Below are 19,075 nucleotides of genomic sequence, written 5' to 3'. Positions count from 1 at the left end.
GGTGTAGGGACTGATCAGAGCCTGAAGGTACAGAGGTGCCATTCCCCTCACAGCTCCGTAGGCAAGCACCATGGTCTTGTAGCAGATGCGAGCTTCAACTGGAAGCCAGTGGAGTGTGCGGAGGAGTGGGGTGACGTGAGAGAACTTGGGAAGGTTGAACACCAGACGGGCTGCGGCGTTCTGGATGAGTTGTAGGGGTTTAATGGCACAGGCAGGGAGCCCCGCCAACAGCGAGTTGCAGTAATCCAGACGGGAGATGACAAGTGCCTGGATTAGGACCTGCGCCGCTTCCGGTGTGAGGCAGGGTCGTACTCTGCGAATGTTGTAGAGCATGAACCTACAGGATCGGGTCACCGCCTTGATGTTAGCGGAGAACGACAGGGTGTTGTCCAGGGTCACGCCAAGGCTCTTAGCACTCTGGGAGGAGGACACAATGGAGTTGTCAACCGTGATGGCGAGATCGTGGAACGAGGAAGAGCAGCTCCGTCTTGCCGAGGTTCAGCTTGAGGTGGTGATCCGTCATCCACACTGACATGTCTGCCAGACATGCAGAGATGCTATTCGCCACCTGGTTATCAGAAGGGGGAAAGGAGAAGATTAATTGTGTGTCGTCTGCGTAGCAATGATAGGAGAGACCATGTGAGGATATGACAGAGCCAAGTGACTTGGTGTATAGCGAGAATAGGAGAGGGCCTAGAACTGAGCCCTGGGGGACACCAGTGGTGAGAGCACCTGGTGCGGAGATGGATTCTCGCCACGCCACCTGGTAGGAGCGACCTGTCAGGTAGGATGCAATCCAAGAGTGAGCCGCGCCGGAGATGCCCAACTCGGAGAGGGTGGAGAGGAGGATCTGATGGTTCACAGTATTAAAGGCAGCAGATAGGTCTAGAAGGATGAGAGCAGAGGAGAGAGAGTTAGCTTTAGCAGTGTGGAGAGCCTCCGTGACACAGAGAAGAGCAGTCTCAGTTGAATGACCAGTCTTGAAACCTGACTGATTTGGATCAAGGTCATTCTGAGAGAGATAGCAAGAGAGCTGGCCAAGGACGGCACGCTCAAGAGTTTTGGAGAGAAAAGAAAGAAGGGATACTGGTCTGTAGTTGTTGACATCGGAGGGATCGAGTGTAGGTTTTTTGAGAAGGGTGCAACTCTCGCTCTCTTGAAGACGGAAGGGATGTAGCCAGCGGTCAAGGATGAGTTGATGAGCAAGGTGAGGTAAGGGAGAAGAGAGGAGGGGATAGGGTCAAGGGGCAGGTTGTTGGGCGGCCGGCCATCACAAGTCGCAAGATTTCATCTGGAGAGAGAGGGGAGAAAGAGGTCAAAGCATAGGGTAGGGCAATGTAAGCAGGACCACATCACTAGTCATGACCGCAGTCAAATTCCATTTGACTGTTAAGTCACGGTAAATGGGCTTCGCCAAGCTCTGATGCTGCTGAGGGTCATTAGTAGCCTATCAAACTAACTGCCTGGTACTCAGCACTCTATTGTCCCTCTACTCACTCTGACATCAATGGAAGTGTAATAAAAAATCTAATCAAACACTTCATGAGAGCCGATGACCTCATGTTGCACAACATTTCTATAGGCTATGCAATAGAGTGGGAAAACAGAGTTTGATGGCCTCTATTAAAGAGAGGAGGATACCATCAGCTTTCTACAGTATAGGCTAGGCCTACTATATTTATTTCTCAACTTTCCTAATATTAAGCTCATTGCTTTGCTTTACAACAGGAGTAAAGCCTACCTGGCTGGTATGAAAATGAACCAGGGAAAAGCGTCCTCCATTCACTATTTAAATATACTGCTAAAAACACATCCTAGATCTGAATGAAAGAAATAATCTTATTAAATACTTTTTTCTTTACATAGTTGAATGTGCTGACAACAAAATCACACACAAATAATCAATGGAAATCCAATTTATCAACCCACGGACGTCTGGATTTGGAGTCACACTCAAAATTAAAGTGGAAAACCACACTACAGGCTGATCCAACTTTGATGTAATGTCCTTAAAACAAGTCAAAATGAGGCTCAGTAGTGTGTGTGGCCTCCACGTGCCTGTATGACCTCCCTACAACGCCTGGGCATGCTCCTGATGAGGTGGCGGATGGTCTCCTGGACTAAAGCATCCGCCAACTCCTGGACAGTCTGTGGTGCAACGTGGCGTTGGTGGATGGAGCGAGACATGATGTCCCAGATGTGCTCAATTGGATTCAGGTCTGGGGAACGGGCGGGCCAGTCCATAGCATCAATGCCTTCCTCTTGCAGGAACTGCTGACACACTCCAGCCACATGAGGTCTAGCATTGTCTTGCATTAGGAGGAACCCAGGGCCAACCGCACTAGCATATGGTCTCACAAGGGGTCTGAGGATCTCATCTCGGTACCTAATGGCAGTCAGGCTACCTCTGGCGAGCACATGGAGGGCTGTGCGGCCCCCCAAAGAAATGCCACCCCACACCATGACTGACCCACCGCCAAACCGGTCATGCTGGAGGATGTTGCAGGCAGCAGAACGTTCTCCACGGCGTCTCCAGGCTCTGTCACGTCTGTCACGTGCTCAGTGTGAACCTGCTTTCATCTGTGAAGAGCACAGGGCGCCAGTGCCGAATTTGCCAATCTTGGTGTTCTCTGGCAAATGCCAAACATCCTGCACGGTGTTGGGCTGTAAGCACAACCCCCACTTGTGGACGTCGGGCCCTCATACCACCCTCATGGAGTCTGTTTCTGACCGTTTGAGCAGACACATGCACATTTGTGGCCTGCTGGAGGTCATTTTGCAGGGCTCTGGCAGTGCTCCTCCTGCTCCTCCTTACACAAAGGCGGAGGTAGCGGTCCTGCTGCTGGGTTGTTGCCCTCCTACGGCCTCCTCCACGTCTCCTGATGTACTGGCCTGTCTCCTGGTAGCGCCTCCATGCTCTGGACACTACGCTGACAGACACAGCAAACCTTCTTGCCACAGCTCGCATTGATGTGCCATCCTGGATGAGCTGCACTACCTGAGCCACTTGTGTGGGTTGTAGACTCCGTCTCATGCTACCACTAGAGTGAAAGCACCGCCAGCATTCAAAAGTGACCAAAACATCAGCCAGGAAGCATAGGAACTGAGAAGTGGTCTGTGGTCCCCACCTGCAGAACCACTCCTTTATTGGGGGTGTCTTGCTAATTGCCTATAATTTCCACCTGTTGTCTATTCCATTTGCACAACAGCATGTGAAATTTATTGTCAATCAGTGTTGCTTCCTAAGTGGACAGTTTGATTTCACAGAAGTGTGATTGACTTGGAGTTACATTGTGTTGTTTAAGTGTTCCCTTTATTTTTTTGAGCAGTGTACATAGATTACATGTATTTTTATCCCCTGATACTGTTCCGTGACAGGTGCATGATAATGGTCCATTGTAAATCAAAACTAATTTCATATATATTATTTAGTATAGCCTATGTAAAGACAAGATTACATCAAGAATAGTCTGATGGGTGAGAATATTAGCCTATTATCACTTGGGAATGATGCCCAGTAATGTGTGCAGTAATGCAAGAAACAACACATTTTTGAATGATGTTTGAATGATTCCCAGTAATGTGTGCAGTAATGCAAGAAACAACACATTTTTGAATGACGTTTGAATGATGCCCAGTAATGTGTGCAGTAATGCAAGACACAACACATTTTTCATATCATAGTCACACACCTCATGTAGCCTGGCCCATAGGCCTATATGTTTTGATAATGTTTGTATCACAACTAAAGTGGTCAAATAACTTCTTAAAATGAATCACATTAATCTTCTTTACTACATGTGTAGAGCCTAACTGGCACACGTAGGCAGTGTGTGAGTTTCAAGTTTGGGGAAGATCATTTTCAGCATTAAAATGCACCTTTATAATGCATCATAATAAAGCATTACATGCATAGCGCATTTGCGGTCACTTTTGAGAATGGTTTTCTAATTGATTGCATTTTGGAACAATTGTGCTTATAGCCGACTGCCATGTTCCCATTGATGTACGTATAATGTGAAGAAATTGCCAAATAGTTCAAAAACATTTTAAGCTAAATGTTCTGTTGTATCAGCCTCGTTGCTTTTAAAATATTTTTGGGGATGCGAGTGGTTGTATTCATTTGGGATCTATCGCATTCCACAACTGTCCCAGACTATGTTTGGAGTATTTATTTCTCGTACAGTAGGACAAGTTGACCAATAGAATAGGTACATTTTTGTACTATGGGGGATAGTAGATTGACATAGGCTAGTGCTTTTGCTGTTTGTTTGGCCTACTCATCTTGCTGGCTGACGAAAAGTAAATGTGGACAGTTCTAACGTCTTCAATATGCGCATCAGAATTTGATAAGGACACGCTGTGTCTGTCTTCACTTATAGCCTACTTCAGAGCTGAGATGGCTGTGAGGAGGACCAGATCACATGACATGGCATTGGCTAATAAGAATGTATATATCTGAGAGAGCCATGTGAGTGAGAGCTGCTTCAGAGCATGCAGCCGGTAGAAGGGAATAATAATTATTATATTCAGCCCAGGGCACAGAGGCCACTGGCCGCAAAAGGCATCGATTTTCTAGGGGGGTTACAGTCACATTTTATTTTTTATTTTATTTCACCTTTATTTAACCAGGTAGGCAAGTTGAGAACAAGTTCTCATTTACAATTGCGACCTGGCCAAGATAAAGCAAAGCAATTCGACAACATACAACAACACAGAGTTACACATGGAGTAAAACAAACATACAGTCAATAATACAGTATAAAAATAAGTCTATATACAATGTGAGCAAATGAAGTGAGATAAGGGAGGTAAAGGCAAAAAAGGCCATGGTGGCAAAGTAAATACAATATAGCAAGTAAAACACTGGAATGGTAGATTTGTAGTAGAAGAAAGTGCAAAGTAGAAATAAATAATGGGGTGCAAAGGAGCAAAATAAATAAAATAAATAAATACAGTAGGGGAAGAGGTAGTTGTTTGGGCTAAATTATAGATGGGCTATATACAGATGCAGTGATCTGTGAGCTGCTCTGCCAGCTGGTGCTTAAAGCTAGTGAGGGAGATAAGTGTTTCCAGTTTCAGAGATTTTTGTAGTTCATTCCAGTCATTGGCAGCAGAGAACTGGAAGGAGAGACGGCCAAAGGAGGAATTGGCTTTGGGGGTGACCAGAGAGATATACCTGCTGGAGCGCGTGCTACAGGTGGGTGCTGCTATGGTGACCAGTGAGCGGAGATAAGGGGGGACTTTACCTAGCAGGGTCTTGTAGATGACCTGGAGCCAGTGGGTTTGGCGACGATTATGAAGAGAAGGCCAGCCAACGAGAGCGTACAGGTTGCAGTGGTGGGTAGTATATGGGGCTTTGGTGACAAAACGGATGGCACTGTGATAGACTGCATCCAGTTTGTTGAGTAGGGTGTTGGAGGCTATTTTGTAAATGACATCGCCGAAGTCGAGGATCGGTTGGATGGTCAGTTTGACGAGGGTATGTTTGGCAGCATGAGTGAAGGATGCTTTGTTGCGAAATAGGAAGCCAATTCTAGATTTAACTTTGGATTGGAGATGTTTGATGTGAGTCTGGAAGGAGAGTTTACAGTCTAACCAGACACCTAGGTATTTGTAGTTGTCCACATATTCTAAGTCAGAACCGTCCAGAGTAGTGATGCTGGACGGGCGGGCAGGTGCAGGCAGCGATCGGTTGAAGAGCATGCATTTAGTTTTACTTGTATTTAGGAGCAGTTGGAGGCCACGGAAGGAGAGTTGTATGGCATTGAAGCTCGTCTGGAGGGTTGTTAACACAGTGTCCAAAGAAGGTCCATAAGGGCCATAAGGTGGATGCTGCTGGGAAATTCGAGGCATTATTCAAGGCATAATTCAAGGCATTAAGTGCTTGTCAAAATATGAGTGAGAGACTGATGAAGTATGTGCAGCCTGCGCAAGAAACTAAGCAGAGCTCATGCCTTTCATGCAACTTCTTTCAAATCATCATTATAGTCACATCATGGTTTTTCCCAAATGTATTAAAAATAAAAAACACAAATACCTTAATTCCCTAAGTATTCAGACCTTTTGCTATGAGACTCGAAATTGAGCTTAGGTGCATCCTGTTTCCATTGGTCATCCTTGAGATGTTTCTACAACTTCATTGGAGTCCACCTGTGGTTAATTAAATTGATTGGAAATGATTTGGAAAGGCCCACACCTGTCTAATATAAGGTCTCACAGTTGACAGTGCATGTCAGAGCAACAACCAAGTCATGAGTCCGAAGGAATTGTCCGTAGAGCTCCGAGACAGGATTGTGTCGATGCACAGATCTGGGGAAGGGTACGAAAATATTTCTGCAGCATTGAAGGTCCCCAAGAACACAGTGGCCTCTATCCTTAAATGGAAGAAGTTTGGAACCACCAAGACTCTTCCTAGACCTGGCCGCCCGGCCAAACTGTATAATCGGGGGAGAAGGGTCTTGGTCAGGGAGGTTATCAAGAACCCGATGATCACTCTGACAGAGCTCCAGAGTTCCTCTGTGGAGATGGGACACACTTCCAGAAGGACAACCATCTCTGCAGCACTCCACCAATCAAGCCTTTATGGTAGAGTGGCCAGATGGAAGCCACTCCTCAGTAAAAGGCACATGACAGCCCTCTTGGAGTTTGCCAAAAGGCACCTAAAGGACTCTCTGACCATGAGCAACAACATTCTCTAGTCTGATGAAACCAAGATTGAACTCTTTGGCCTGAATGCCAAGCGTCACATCTGGTGAAAACCAGGCACTGCTCATCACCTGGCCAATACCATCCCTACGGTGAAGCATGGTGGTGGCAGCATCATGCAGTGGGAATGTTTTTCCGCGGCAGGAACTGGGAGACTAGTCAGTATTGAGGGAAAGATGAATGGACAAAGTGCAGAGAGATCATTGATGAAAACCTGCTCCAGAGCCATCTGGAGAGAAGTATGGGAGAAACTCCACAAAAACAGGTGTACCAAGCTTGTAGCGTCATACCCAAGAAGAATCGAGGCTGTAATCGCTGCCAAAGGTGATTCAGCAAAGTACTGAGTAAAGGGTCTGAATACTTATGTAAATGTCATATTTCAGTTTTTTCTTTTACTGTTTTTGCTTTATCATTATAGGGTATTGTGTGTAGATTGATGGGGGAAAAATGTGATTAAATAGTTTTAGAATAAGGTTGTAATGTAAGAATATTTGGAAAAAGTGAATGGGTCTGAATGCTTTCCAAATGCATTGTATAGCCCAACGTTTGAGTCACGACTAAAGTTGCACAAATAACTCTAAATGAAGCATATAGTAGGAGCTGTTTTTTTGTGAACCGCTCAACACAGAATAGCTGCGTGTGCGCACTCATTCTGTAACGGTCGTCATATATAGTGGACCAAGGCGCAGCGGGTTGAGTGCTCATAATGACTTTTAATTTAGAACACTGAAAACACAAAACAAGAAAACCCACGAGCGAACAGTATTGTAGGCTAACACACAGCAGTGCAACAACAACTTCCCACAAAGGGACAGGTGGAACAGGGCTACCTAAGTATGACTCTCAATCAGCAACAACGATGTATAGCTGTTCCTGATTGAGAGCCATACCAGGCCAACACAAAGACAACACAAATACACAACATAGAAAACCATAGAAATACAAAACAAGAACATTACCCAAAAACCCCGGAACACATAAATCAAACACACCTCTTACATAAATACATATCCCATAAAACCCCAAACCACATAAAACAAATACCCCCTACCACGTCCTGACCAAACTACAATAACCAATAACCCCTTATATTGGTCAGGACGTGACACAGTCAGAAATTGTTTGGAGAAAATATCCTTTCTATTTTATTCAGCTATGTTCAATTGTATTCTTCATACTATAAAATAATACCTGGGAATTCTAAGCAAATCTTGTCTGCTAAATGAACTAGTGTAGCCCACAGCCATGTGGCATAGTCAGATCAGGGTCTAATATAAGAACAACTCAGAGTATGGAATTCTGTTCTTCTGAAATAGACTACATTTTCTTCATATCATGTTTCTTTAGAACCGTCTAAAATAAATAATGGATTTATTGTGGTGGTTTAGGCTATATTACATGGATTTATTACACTTTTTACATTTTAGACATTCCAAAGGCCTGCATCAGTGGCTTGTAGGCTAATGGAAGCCAGGAGATGCTAAATGTGTTTATGTTAATTAACAATCAATTACCGTGAGACCGGCAGTTATTTGCTTGACAATCACCAACTGACAAAATTTCATGACCGCCACAGCCCTAGTTAGTACCAATTGGTATTGGACAGTTTTGACAATTATCCTTGGACATCTCTCTCTCTCTCTGTCTCACCTTGAACCTGCAGAGCCCCAGTTGTTGCTGGCCACACAGCTGTAGTTCCCAGAGTCCTCTGATTTCACTATCCAGATGATGAAGCTGCCGTTGCTATGGACACTGCAGCATCCATCAATCAAAAGAACGTTATCATAGTAAAACCATGATTACGATTTTGACATACCTGCATTGTGTTGAATCATGTGACAGATAGGTCTTGACCATAGAGATCATTACTTGGAAATAACCTGGTTTTGCATGGACATTGCCATTGAAGGCTTTCATCATTTTAAAGTAGTCAACTGGGTGGAGATTCCTATGAGTTGGGAGCAATTAGCCAATGATCAGAGCATTGTCTTCTTCTTCAAATTGGTTTTCCTAGTTTGTAAATGGCTTAACCGCCATCTAGTGGCCACAACAAATGAATGACACAATATTTGGTCAAGACACCAGCACTGCAAATGGCGGTAAGTCATCAATATTAGCTTGACACTTTTTTCAAACATCAAAAGAAGAAGAAACGGACTCCTTTACAATGCAGATAGCCTCAATGGCGCTGCCAATGCTGTCACATACGCAATAATGGCACAGATACAACGTTGTGATCTCTATACAGCTCTATGGCGTGACTTACTTTCCCTTCAGCCACTTGATGGTGGGGGGTGGATCTCCGACCGCCTTGCAGGGCAGAATGATGTCCTTCATCCAGGGTGTAGTCACTGTTCCGTTGAACATCAGGATCCTGGCAGGAGCTAGGGGGGTTACACACATGCATCCCTGTGACTTTACCATTCTATTCCAATGGATAACAATGATGAATAATAACAGAATGCAAGCAATATCCTAGATGTCATATCAATCAACATCATACTGCAATCACTAATATTTCAGAAACATCAGTTTTGATTCCCAACGTTCAATAGTTACGCTGTTACACAGGCAGTACCTTTGGCCCGAGGTTCCACTGTGATGGTCTCACTGCTGTTGCCTCGCCCAGCGGCTGTCACGGCAACCACCCAGATGCTGCACTTCCTGTTGCGGGCCAGGTTTGGCACTCTGTAGAAATACACATCAGGAGAAGCCTCAAACTCACTCATCACCTGGAGAGAGGGAGGGAGAAAGGGAAGGGGGTTACACGTCTATGCATTTATCATACAACTTGAACAGGGGAGTAATCTTCATGAGCTTTCTCTCTCCCTACAGGACTTTCTAATACAGCCCAGAATGGGAGGACTGGAGGCAGTGTTGTAATGAGCATTCAAGGCTGCTGTGAGAGCTGTGTTAATAATAATAGAGCTCCGTACCGTGGGGTGCAGGTTGGAACAGAAGACAATGTACTTCCTGATGATGCCGTTGAGTTTGAGAGGAGGGAGCCAGGACACAAACACCACGGAGCTGGTGGCGGCTGCACTCTTAACCCCCGCTGGAGGCCCAGGGACTAGAGGGAGGAAGGAGGGGCATATTATGTTAAACATACATATATTCTGTATATATGAATAGAAACAGTGAAAATGGGCTTATATGGCCTCATTGCAGACAGTGCTGTATTACGTGCATAGCTTGAACTTTTGAGGGAATCATGCTTTGATATCGATGTGAAAGCATATGCAGAAAACTACTGTCACATATGGTGGATCTCTGAAGTTATGGGTTATTTCGATTTTTCTTGTTTCTTTTTATCTCAAGTACCTTTTTTTCTGGGTAACAATGAAGTACCTTACTCTGATTGTTTTCATTAAAGATTGTCAAAAATAAACAGAAATAGCTTCTTAACTAAAAGCAATTTTCTCAAGTAAGAATCTTGCTAGGACTATCTGGGAGTGGTTGAGTGGTGGGCCTAATTGGAGAAACCTAATGCGAAGGACTTATGCGAAGGACTCTAGCTGTTATTATCAGAGGAGAGCAAACGCACTATGTTCTAGGTCTATGAACTTATACCAGGTCCAAAACCCCACCCATGCAAAACAAGCAGACATTTCAGGCAGTCTTTTCAAACAGCTCTTAGACTAAAACTGAATGATCATAATTTTCGTAATTTCACAGTATTATTCCTACCTCATAGTGTGGAAATAGATATAAAACACAGGAAACCACGTTTTGACTGCACTGCCCCTTTAAGCACTGCCCCTGTACCAGACTGGTATAGTGAAGTGACCTGAGGTGGCCAGTGAGGTGCCTGAGCCTCTTAGACTACAGCATCATTATAGGGATTAGCAGGCCTCTGGGTGCAGCTCAATTGGACTTTATCAATGCCCGTAGTGACCTTTGAACGTCATTGATCTTTCGTAGTGATTGACTCAATAGCTGTATAAACCGGAGAAGATTGAACTGCTGCTTGGCCCATTTCCTTTTTATGTAACGACATAGAGGGCCAAATTGGCAGCAAAGTCTTAGTCAGAAACAACGCAAGTGTGGAGTATTACGTTTACCTCATCAAGATGCTTTCCAGATTTTGAAACAGTGAAAATGACAGTTTGCCAGTGATTTACTGTAAGAGTAAAGTCTCTATCTGTGCAGTTTTAAATAAAAAGTAAGGGAACAATGGCCTTCAGAGCTCTTGTGAAGGTCATTCCTCGCATGAGAAGATACATCATTCACTCCAGCTCCCCCTACAACACAGCGCATAATCCACCCTTCTAGGATGAACCAGAGTGCCATAACCCACCCTGCTAGGATGAACTAGAGTGTCACAACCCACTCTGATAGGATGAACTAGAGTGTCACAACCCACCCTGATAGGATGAACTAGAGTGTCACAACCCACCCTGATAGGATGAACTAGAGTGTCACAACCCACCCTGCTAGGATGAACTAGAGTGTCACAACCCACCCTGCTAGAATGAACTAGAGTGTCACAACCCACCCTGCTAGGATGAACTAGAGTGTCACAACCCACCCTGCTAGACTGAACTAGAGTGTCACAACCCACCCTGCTAGGATGAACTAGAGTGTCACAACCCACCCTGCTAGGATGAACTAGAGTGTCACAACCCACCCTGCTAGGATGAACTGGAGTGTCACAACCCACCCTGCTAGAATGAACTAGAGTGTCACAACCCACCCTGCTAGGATGAACTAGAGTGGCACAACCCACCCTGCTAGGATGAACTAGAGTGGCACAACCCACTTTGCTAGGATAAACCAGTGTGCCACAACCCACCCTGCTTGGATGAACCAGTGTGCCACTTGCTGAGGGTAATACTTGTTCTGAGACGTGAGTAAAAAAGTATCCTCTAGTTGTTCTGGTGTGTGTGTTCTAGCTGAGCCCAGGCTGTAATATTTCCTCCTCTCACTTTCGCCCTGTTTATACCTGGTGCTGACATGCGTCCTTTGTCCACATTCTGATTTTACCCAATTTGCATTTACATATGGTAGTAAAATGTATCGCTTGTCCATCCACTGTGTCTGCATTGTGCCCAGAATTAATGATACGCCCTCTGTTTGCAAACATGTATTTATTTATTTTACGACACATATTGATGTCATAAGTGGTATAATGATGATTTAAATGGCTTCACTGTCCAGATCCATTTACACTTTTAGGTTAATTAATAATTTGGGGGGTGCTTGTATTTGTCCTGTTACACACTTCTACAAGTGTGTCATGGAAATGTGTTTCTTGCATATCCCAACTTCTCCTGAGACACCCGCAGGGAGTGGGGTCACAGCCGAGGTCACCATTGTCCAGCGCCCCTAGAGCAATTGGGTTTGGCCTTGCACAGTGACGGATTTTTCACCTTGTCGGCTCAGGGTTTCAAACCAGCGACCTTCCGGTTTCTGGCCCAATGCTCTAACCTTGAGACTACCTGCCGCCTGGCTACCTCCGGAGGTGGTCAGAAACATCTGATCACAATCAGATCACAATGTGTCTTTTAATCCTCTACACCTGTCCAAAAATGTGGGCACAATCAGAGTATGGACAAGATCAGGAAAAAGGATATTAGCACCAGGTATGAACAGGGCTTTTGAGACAAGTACCTGGAACAGCAATCTTCTCCTTCCTGGTGGGATGATGTTGGAGGGAGAGAGTGGAAGCTGACAGGTCTGGGATGAGGATTGGGATGGGGAACTGTGTCATTAGCATCGCCACTGGGCCGCAGATACCTCCCTGGAGAGGCCCAGGCTGGCGCCCTTCTCTCACCTATAAATTAGAGATAGATTGAAGCACCATGGGGTCAGCCAGCCGGCACAGGCTTCACAACCCAGACATTGCAGTTGGATGCAGGCCCTAAAATCAGCAGCATCTCTCAGATGAAGAAACTTAATCTCGTTCCACAATCTTGAGGGAAAAACAACGCCTGTTTTGATAAACATAGAGTGTAATGGAATTGTGGTGTTACACATAGACATGTACTGTATGATGTGTTAGGGGGACACTTTCACACATAATACACTGAATATTTTAACAGATGGAGAGCCCATCTGAATACAGTGATGATACTATATGTCTACTCTTTTGATAAAAAACTATTCAAGGGCATGTTCTTGTCATCATAGAAACAGATTCGATTTCTTGTAACGGCTGTCGTAGGAGAGAGAGGACCAAGGCGCAGCGGGTTGCGTGCTCATCATTATTATTTATTAAAATGTGAACACGAAAAAAACAATAAACAAAGAAACAACAGGAACAGTTTTACAGGCTATAATAACAAGCAGTGCAAAATCAACTACCCACAAATCCCCAGATGAAAACACGCAACTAATATATGACTCCCAATCAGGAACAACGACGTACAGATGTTCCTGATCGGGAGCCACACAGACCACACAGAAATAAACAAACTAGAAAACCAACCTAGAATACAAAACCCAGAACATACACCAAAACCCCGTAATACATAAATAAAACACCCCTCTACAATACACATAACCCCCGAACCACATAAAACAAATACCCTCTGCCACGTCCTGACCAACCTACAAATACAAATAACCCCTATACTGGTCAGGACGTGACATTTCTATGGTTATCATCGCGGTGAAATATAATATATCACCCATAGAGGAATAATATCACTAATGGATGACTGTACTCCATACAAAATATTTCCCCTGTACTGTACTACCATTTTAAAGCAACAGCAAGGTATAATATATGTACACTACCATTCCTCCTATTCTAGACTGGACAAATACACAAATTCATTTCACAGTAGAAGGTTACAGATAATAATTAATCATCCATATTGTTATGGGAACTGACAGTTCAGTTATTTTGCCTTGCATCGCTGCACCGACCTACTTCTTCTAAATATATTTCCAGAAAATAAAAGCAAATAATTTGCAGATCACTTCCTGAGTTCCTGTCAAGGGGTATCCTTCTATAATGAGAGCTTAGGTTCTCCAGACAGCAGCGATCCACACACTTCCCCCATCTCTTGATTTGTTGGTTAGTACTTTAGCGTTTCCTCTGTTGAGAGAATGTACAGGTTTAGACAGCAGCGGAAAAAAATTATGATTGTAGCCAAAGCCTACTGTAGATTTCATTCATTATAATTTATATTTTCAGCAACTACAGTATAACAATAGTTTCAATGATATGGACCTAATTCACTAGAAAATAATATTTGTGAAAAAAAATGTTTGATTGTGTTGAGAGGTTCATCACTCAAGATATACTATATCTATACTAATGGGAAAATTCCACATGGGGATTATATTTGAACTTCAGCTCTACATTAATAGCTTCCACAAAATCGAATGAAGTTTACCTTCACTGATCCTCAGCTTTTTTGTTCTTTAGCTCCACTGAAGTCCCTTTTGATCAATCCGAGAGCTGGAAACTTTTTTTCTGAGTTTCCCTAGATCCTCTTACATAGCAAACGCTTATTCTTGGGGACAGTGGAAATTGAATGCTGATAGCTTGAACAGAAACTTGATTCTGAATGCATTCGTTAGCATTTTTTGACAGTGCTGAACAAAGCTGCATCCTGCTGTTACTCTGAAAGCCTGATTAAAACTTTGATTGAATCCCAGCGTCACTATCAAACTGGGCCGGTGCCAGTAACCCACCGTGTTCACAGAATACATGAAGCTAAGGTTAGGGTTAGGGCTAGGGGCCATAATGGAATCAGCCAGGATTCAGTTTTCAAGCTGGCCTGTCAGAGATGGACTATAACAACGTGACGTAGTGCATTGCAAGTCTGGACGTGAGTGCTTGGCAATGGTTGTCATTTTACTTACTTGGCCTGAAATCAATGTGAATGGTGGCCAGGGAGTTCCTCTGGGATGGAGGTACATGTATTACTTAACGAACAATGCCTTTGTCTGTGTTACCTTCAGATAAACTCTCACACACCACAGGTATTGCTCTCTGTGTGGAGAATGATCAACTTTGCATTCAGAGAAGGTTGAAAGTTCTCAGAACAGGCTATTTAAACAGAATGATATTGGACTAATAGATCTAAAATCAATACTAACACCCTGAAGGAGATCCACCAAGACAAATAATCTAACCAGTGAACTTGTCAATGAATTTGATTAAACCTCACGAAAGTGGACCTATTCATTTCAAAAGGTATAAATTCATTTCAAGGTCAAACATTAATAAACTATGGCTCAGTGTTTTTGATTATAATATAATCTCATTCAACCCTCGGTGTTTCCATACTGTAACTCATTGAGAACTCTCTTTTCTTCCACCTTGAACAATGGCCTAGAAATGATTGGTGCAGCCAGCAGCTAAGTTGCTCCAGTAGCCTCACTCATTCTGCCCCCCACCCCCTGAACTACTGAGTATTTCTAACCACTGTAATGGGTCACAACTGTTCACCCTCCCGTTATAGACATAGTTCTCAGGTGTGTTCATCCTGACATTTTTTTAATAGATTTTACAGCGTTTCACGTTGCTCCCCCTATCTTTTTGGAATTCCTACATGCATTCATGTGTATTTCCAATTAGAAACAAGAACTGTATCTTAGAGATTAGAAGGTATAGAATAAATAGACACTGTACGAATGTCTACACCATGGATTTCCCTTTTGTGTGAAAAAAAGCATGTATTGCAGCATTTTCTGGTCATTACAATGGTAAAACAAAATCACCTACGCATATTTCAGGTGCGTAATCTCTCCAAATTGCCAGATTTTCTCCATATGGGGTCAGCAAACAAAGAAAAAGGCCAACTCTTGCAGCAGGCCTGAATGTCTCAAGGTTTAACATCTACAGTACATGTATATAACGACACTTTTGTTGTTCATCCTGGTGGTAATAAGTGGATTTAGTCAGATCATGTGAACATGAAGATCGGAATAGATGTGTTGTTACTGTAACAGTCATCATGCTCAGACTAAACTTGCAGCAGCAACCTGATCATCTCTTATGGTTTCGAAGTAAAAGGACCATTTTACCACGTAAAACACACATAAGTGTAATGAATGCCCTCTTCTTCATGATCAAAATGCTAAGTATATTTCAGAGTTAAGGAAAATTAGGGAGAATCCCCAAGAGCATAGAAAGTCTTTGGAAGTACTGCTGTATAGGTCAGACAGAGTGTTAAGTGTCCTTACCGTTCGTGTAGAAACAACATCCCAGGGTGACTAGCAGCAGGCAACCTAAAATTGTTTGACCAACTCCAGGCAGACTGGTCGACTTACATGTTTTACCCCAGACACTCATTGACTTTGGTTGACAAGGACTGTATAACAGTCACTAGGATGTCCTATATACAGAGAAGTACTGAACTGACCCAAAACATACCTTGAATCTACATGGACACACCTTCAACTATCAGTGAATAGGAACCACAAATAACATTGATAAATCTTGTGGAATAGAGGCACTACCCACAGAACAATAGAACATCTTACATGTGATAATGAGGTACTATAATATAATGATAATGAGGTACTATAAGATACTGATAAGGAGAAACTATAAGATACCGATAATGAGGTACTATACAATACTGATGAGGTACTAAACGATACTGATAATGAGGTACTATACAATACTGATAATGAGGTACTATGCGATACTGATGAGGTACTATATGATACTGATAATGAGGTACTATATGATACTGATGGGGTCCTATTGTCACGACTTCTGCCGAAGTCGGTTCCTCTCCTTGTTTGGGCGGTGTTCGGCGGTCGACGTCACCGGTCTTCTAGCCATCGCCGATCCATTTTTCATTTTCCATTTGTTTTGTCTTGTTTTCCCACACACCTGATTTTCATTCCCTCATTATGTGTTGTCTATTTAACCCTCTGTTCCCCCCATGTCTTTGTGCGGAATTGTTTGTTGTAAGTGCTTGTGCACATTGTTGTCTGGTGCGCGACGGTTTATGTTACCCATACATTGTTATTCTGGATGCCGGTGGTTTTGGTTTTGTATATTAAACTGCTCCGATTATTACCCAGTTCTGCTTCTCTGCCACCAGTTACGCACCCCTTACATCTATAAGATACTGATAATGAGGAAATATAAGATAATAATAATGAGGAACTATTAGATACTGATAATGTGGTACTATACGATACTGATGAGGTATATAATATACTGATAATGAGGTACTCTACGATACTGATAAGGTACTATAAGATACTTATAATGAGATACTATACAATACTGATGAGGTACTATAAGATACTGATAATGAGGTGAACATGAGGTACAATAAGGTATGAGGTAGGTTGTGAACAGTCCTAATGACATCCCTCACCACCACTACACATGACCACACACTTGATTAATTTGCAGTCCCTCATGTAGTGTATGGATAGTTATTAAAAGGAACTAATTAAGAGAATTCAAGAAAGCCACCCGTCAATCAAGACCGGTCTAACCTGGACCACTCAATATCTCACAATCAATGAGCGGCATACTCCTCTAGCCGATCGGAGTGGAGAATTCTGTCTGGCTGATTTAAGAGAACAGTTAATAAACTTGTAGCTTGCACTGGCGGGTTGCGTGTAAATCTCAGACCGCCGCCATGGTTCATTTGGTTTGTAGGCCTACTTCAGAGGAAGTTGGGATGGGGGGGGGGGCAAGGAGATGAATACAGTTATGTGGCATAAGATCATAAATCCACCCCCTCGGCAGGAGGATGCCAACAAAACCAAGTCTCCCACCTAGTCCAGTTTGATGATAAATGTTCAAGAGAGACCATTTCTTGTCAGAAGCATCCAGGAGCACAGATCAGATCCTTCAGTTAGGACAAGGACAAGACAGCTTCAGGATCGATAGAGCGAGGAGAGAGAAGAGTGAAGAGAGAGGGAGAGAATGTCAGAAGGAAATTGGGGGAAGACTGGTCTTGTGAGGAGGACAAGGGCTGACAGATGAAAGTAGCACAGTGTTACCTCCAGGGAGATGCCCAGTATTTTATGAGCTCCAAATTGCCCTGTTCTTCTGGCACCTCATTATGAGGCTTAGTGGAGAGTGGTGGTCTATTCCAAACCTGCCTAAACTGACACTGCAGTACAATCCCCTCATAGCCTCCCTAACCAATAGAAGCGTCCTCAGTGCATTATCTCTGGCCTGCATTATCTCCGAATCAGCTCGCGCACACACAACTTCAGAATTTCAGCTCATCTCAAACTGGGTAAAGCCATGAAACCCCTCCTCTACTGTACATTCACTCCCTGTGAGGCTGCATGACCCTTGAACACCGTGCTGCAAACCTACAGTTGAAGTCGGAAGTTTACATACACCGTAACCAAATACATTTAAACTCAGTTTTTCACAATTCCTGACATTTAATCCTAGAAAAATTCTCTGTCTTTGGTCAGTTAGGATCACCACTTTATTTTAAGAATGTGAAATGTCAGAATAATAGTGGAGAGAATGATTTATTTCAGCTTTTATTTCTTTCATCACATTCCCAGGGGGTCAGAAGTTTACATACACTCAATTAGTATTTGGTACCATTGCCTTTAAATTGTTTAACTTGGGTCAAACGTCTCGGGTAGCCTTCCACAAGCTTCCCACAATAAGTTGGGTGGATTTTGGCCCATTCCTCCTGACAAAGCTGGTGTAACTGAGTCAGGTTTGTAGGCCTCCTTGCTCGCACATGCTTCAGTTCTTTCAGTTCTGCCAACAAATTTTCTATGGGACTGAGGTCAGCGCTTTGTGATGGCCACTCCAATATCTTAACTTTGTTGTCCTTAAGCCATATTGCTACAACTTTGGAAGTAAGCTTGGGGTCATTGTCCATTTGGAAGACCCATTTGCGACCAAGGTTTAACTTCCTGACTGATGTCTTGAGATGTTTCTTCAATATATCCACATAATTCTTCTTCCTCATGACGCCATCTATTTTGTGAAGTGCACCAATCCCTCCTCCAGCAAAGCACCCCCACGACATGATGCTTCCACCCCCGTGCTTCACGGTTGGGATGGTGCTCTTCGGCTTGCAAACCTCCCCCTTTTCCCTCCAAACATAAAATGGTCATTATGGCCAAACAGTTCTGTTTTTGATTCATCAGACCAGAGGACATTTTTCCAAAAAGTACGAACTTTGTCCCCATGTGCAGTTGCAAACCATAGTCTGGCTTTTTTATGCCGGTTTTGGAGCAGTGGCTTCTTCCTTGCTGAGTGGCCTTTCAGGTTATGTCAATATAGGACACGTTTTACTGTGGATATAGATTTTTTTGTACCTTTATCCTGCAGCATCTTCACAAGGTCCTTTGCTGTTGTTCTGGGATTGATTTGCACTTTTCGCACCAAAGTACGTTAATCTCTAGGAGACAGAACGCGTCTCCTTCCTGAGCGGTATGGCGGCTGCGTGGTCCCATG

Source organism: Salmo salar, chromosome 09 (genome assembly GCF_965601325.2).
Source record: "Salmo salar chromosome 09, fSalSal1, whole genome shotgun sequence".
Lineage (NCBI taxonomy): Eukaryota > Metazoa > Chordata > Actinopteri > Salmoniformes > Salmonidae > Salmo > Salmo salar.
This window is presented reverse-complemented; position numbering follows the sequence as displayed.